The sequence below is a fragment of the Gossypium hirsutum genome, chromosome A13 (assembly GCF_007990345.1).
Source record: "Gossypium hirsutum isolate 1008001.06 chromosome A13, Gossypium_hirsutum_v2.1, whole genome shotgun sequence".
NCBI classification, from domain to species: domain Eukaryota; kingdom Viridiplantae; phylum Streptophyta; class Magnoliopsida; order Malvales; family Malvaceae; genus Gossypium; species Gossypium hirsutum.
Genome location: NC_053436.1, coordinates 87,422,624 through 87,427,282, shown reverse-complemented (window position 1 = coordinate 87,427,282; position 4,659 = coordinate 87,422,624). Strand labels below are relative to the sequence as shown.

Below are 4,659 nucleotides of genomic sequence, written 5' to 3'. Positions count from 1 at the left end.
ATTTAGCCTAGACTGACAATCCAACAAAGCCTTATGGTACATGGTATAATGAGAAATTAGCCTGGACTGGCAACTCCATTGCATAAATTGAGACTCGAGATGGTACACAAAAAGGGAAACCACTAAATATGGATCAATGAGAATATCCACCGAGGGATCAATGATTCAATGGACAAATGTATGTGAAAGTGTCATGAGAAGACATGAATTAGAATGTGTACTTAATATGATGAGCTCATCTATGTATTTTGGTATATTTGAGACTAACTTGATGATTGAGTGTATGTGTTAGGAAAAAAGGTAATTATAATTGATGGATGACATGGCATATAATGACTGTGTATTTAAATGTCTGGTAAGTTTACTTTCCGTTATACGAACTTACTAAGCATGTTAATGCTTACTCCTTTTCTTTTTCCCTGTCTTATAGAGCTCGAGGACTTGTGAAGATCAGAAGACAGTTGGAGCATTCTCTACACTATCAACTTGTCTCGCTTGGTATAAGGAAACTTTCATTTTGTTAAAATGGGATGTATAGGGTTATAGTCATTTTGTTATATGTGTCATTTGGCTAGTCAATGATATGGCTTATAATGATATACTTATTCTTTGGTATACGGCCATGAGATGTGGCTTATAATGATGTGGGTTGTAACCCTACTTATTTTGTATGCTTAAGTTTAAGTGTTTCATGTGACGCGTTGATGTGGTATCATGGATGGATATATGAAATGTGGCCTAATAATTTGAGAGTGGATATAGCATAAAATGGTACATGGTTATAATATGGTTTAAGTAGTAAAATGAGAAATGTGATATGATAATCCTTAATGAAAAGGATAACCTAGCATGTGCTAACCAATGAGATGAGGTTAACACACAATAGGTTTTGTCAAGATGGTTTAAGAATATATTTAGGCCATATTAAATACCATTGAAGCTTATAAGCATGTATGGATGTTGAGGGTGACCAAAGGCTTGGTAGATAGTCTCAAAACGGTCTACACGGATAGTCACACGGGCATATGTCTAGGCCGTGTGTGACACACGGTCAGTCCCCATGGGCGTGTTGTACGGTCGTGTGTCCTCTGCACCTAAAATTTTAGGTCAGTATGCATGGTAGTAAACACACGGGTAGAGACACGGCCGTGTGTCTCAACCGTGTGGAGGACATGGCCTAGCACACGGGCATGTGCCTTGGCCATATGCCTCAAAATGAATGATGACGTCATAAACAGAATGTCTAGATTTTTGGACACGGGCGATGGCATAGTCATGTCTAGGCCTTGTGAGGGACACGGGCGAGGGACACGAGCGTGTGCTCGGCCGTGTGAAAACCCTTGTAGGTTCGAAATGAAAAATAAATTCTAATAATTCAACACGGGTAAGGAACACGAGCGTGTCCCAATGCACACGGGCGTGTAAGGTTTAAACCTAGAAATTCCCTAAAGTTTTCTAAAGTTCTCGGTTTAGTTCCGGATTGCTTTTAATGCATTTTTTGGACCTCGTAGGTCCATAATTGAGACAATATTATTTTGTTTGATCGGTTTTAAATTGAAATGAAATTTTATAGCCCGTAACTTTCGGTAATACCCTGTATCTTGTCCCGGTCTCAGGTATGGGTAAGGGGTGTTACATGACAAAAATAAACTGATTAAACCTTGGGCCAACTTGACCTCTTATTGAACATAAAATAATAAATTTAACATTGGAAATAAAAATAAAAATGAAAATGAAAACTTTTTTTTAGGTTACTTAGAAAACTTCTTCTCGAAAAAATACATCAAATTAAATTCCCAAAAAAGGTTAAAGGGGTCACAAATGGTCTCACTTAAGTTCCAATCTCCTTAGACAGAATTAATTTGATGTACTAATTCAAGAAAAATAATTTCTAAGCTTGCCATTTATTCAAATAAGAGAAAAAAATTGAAAATAAATTAATGATAGAGAGAGTGATGAGAACTCCCTCAATGTTATTGATGTTTGTCATTGATAAAGGCGATGTCAAATAACCATTTATCATACCAATCATATCCATTTAAAAAGAAGAGATAATGTCGCCCAACAATTATATTCAGTATTTGATTAAAGAATAGTAACAAGAAATGGTCTTTCTTATTTGCTTTGCTCAACTTTCTGTCATTCATACAAATATACTTACCCTTGATGATCCTTAACGAAATCAGCTCGTTTTCTATTATACCTTCTTTCTTTGGTACTAGCCCCACCCGCGGAATGTCATTGGTGGGATAAATGATCATTGCTTTTTCCCATTGAGAATTGAGTTGCCCAAGATCAAATACTCGAGATTAGATCTTCTATCCCTCAATAGAACTCTTTTCAGTATCTAATGACATTTTCAAAACCGTTAAGTCTAACTCGAGTGGCTCTTCTCTTGATGGGTTGGGTTTTTTGTCCTCATGTGATGATAGCTCTAATGATTCGAACTGAGTTTTTGAACTGAATCCTTTCGAGTTAGCTTCTAAACATGTTTCATCCTCATCTTCATATAGAGAGTCAAATGAAATACCTTCTAATGGACATTGAATTCTAATTTTGCAGGAACTAGCGAATCTTCATTGGAGATGGCAGAACAATCTTTGACCTCATTAGGAGATCTTATGGCCTTAAATACATTAAAGGTCACCTATTCATCTTGAACTCGCATGGTGAGTGCAACTTTCTGTACATTGATTATCGACCTGTCGATTCCCAAGAAATGCCTTCCTAGGATGATTGATACTTTTTTATCTACTTCAAAATCTAAGACAATAAAGTCGATAGGAAATATGAATTTATCAATATGTACCAATACATCATCGATCTTTTCTTCTAGGTATGCCAAAGATCGATCCGCCAATTGGACTGTAATTGTAGTCGGTCTGTCCTTACCAATACCTAATCGTCTAAACATAGACGTAGGCATCAAGTTGATCCTTGATCCCGAATTGCATAAAGCCTTACCACAATAGGATTATCCAATATTGCAAGGTATGATGAAACTTCCTATATCTTTCAACTTAGGAGGCAACTTATACTGAAAATATAGGCTCCATTCTATAGTTAGGGCTACAGTTTCAAATTCCCCAAGCCTTCTTTTCTTAGCCAGAAATTCCTTCATATCTTTCACATAATTCAAAATTTGTCCAAAGCTTCCACCAACGAAATGTTGATACATAGATGTTTTAGCACATCCAACATTCTCTTGAATTGAGTATCCTATTGTTTTTATGTTGCTGGAGTCTTTGAGAATATGGAGGTTGTGGGATTTTGGCTTGGAATGGATAGCTCTTCCGAGGTAATTTATCTATATTTAACGAAGGGGTTAGCTTATCAGAACTTACTAGTTTATTTTTACCTATTCAGAATTTGCAGAATCTGGCTTCTTTGGTGCAAGAATTTCAACTGTTGGTTAATTTCCCTTTTTCTTGAGAGGTTCATCTTCAACCTCAACTTCCTTGGGTTCCAAAGTCCTTCCGCTTCATAAAGTTATTGCTTTGCAATTCCCCTTGCTCAATTTTCTTAGGTTCTCCGTGTCACTAGGCAAAGCTCCTTATGGTCTATTTTGAAGTTCGTTGGCTAACTCCTCCATCTGGTTCTCCAAATTTCTCAGAGTTGCATCATTCTTCACCATATATACTTTTAATAAGTTTTCAATATTATTAGAAGACTCGACTGTTGGAGGATTTTCTATGTCGTTTGTTATAACACCTTAAGGTTTGCTTCTAAGCTTATTAGCAAATTGTCCCACATGATTTTCCAGATTCTCTAATGTTGTGTCTTGGCCTTGAATCAAGGCATCATTTTTAGCAATGTACGCCTTCAATAATTTCTCCAAATTATTAGAAGGTTCAACGTGCGATGGTTTTTGAACTTGTTGATTGAAACCAAGAGGTTGAATTGCACTATGCTGCATGTAATTATTGTTTGTGGATCCTTGGTAGTGGATTGGTGATTGAGCTGCAACATGATTTAAACTATTAGTAGTGAACTATTTCAACATTGAAGAGATAGAAGATACTTGAGCTGAGAGTGAAGTAAGGGCATCTACTTCATGTACTCCGACTATTAGTCTTTCTGAAGCTGCTTGATTTGTCGACCACTAGTAATTGTTACTGGTTATTCTCTTGATGATCTCGTAAGCCTCATTATAATTCTTTGACAAGAGAGCACCATTTGCAAAATCATCTACCACCAACCTTGTGTGTACATTGAAACCTTTATAAAATGTTTCTAATTGGATGCATTGAGGAATCCCATGGTGAGGGAATTTACGTAGTAGCTTTTTGAATCTTTCCTATGCCTTGTATAAGGACTTATAATCCATCTGTTGAAAAGTGGTGATCTCATTTCGCAACTTAGCATTTTTGCTAGGTGGAAAATACTTTACCAGAAACCGTTCAACTAATTCTTGCCCAGTAAAAATTGAGTTGGTTGGAAACGAATTAAGCCATGCTCGTGCTTGATCTCACAAAAGTATGGAAACAAATTCAATCTCAATGCATCTTTAGTTACACTAGTCATCTTAAAGGAATCGCTCACCTCCATAAACAATTGAAGGTGAAGATGTGGATCTTCTGTGGGCATTCCACTGAATTGGCCTATTGTTTGAAGCATCTGAAATATCATAAGCTTCAATTCAAACTGTGGTGCCTCGAT

General features: G+C 36.6%; 1 non-coding gene across 1 annotated transcript; it reads left to right on the top strand.

The window, feature by feature from the left end:
- Positions 1 to 4,253: 4,253 nt before the first annotated feature.
- On the top strand, positions 4,254 to 4,360 carry LOC121212967 (small nucleolar RNA R71). The gene has a single exon (XR_005908337.1). It is a non-coding gene; the product is annotated as a small nucleolar RNA R71 (small nucleolar RNA).
- Positions 4,361 to 4,659: the final 299 nt, after the last annotated feature.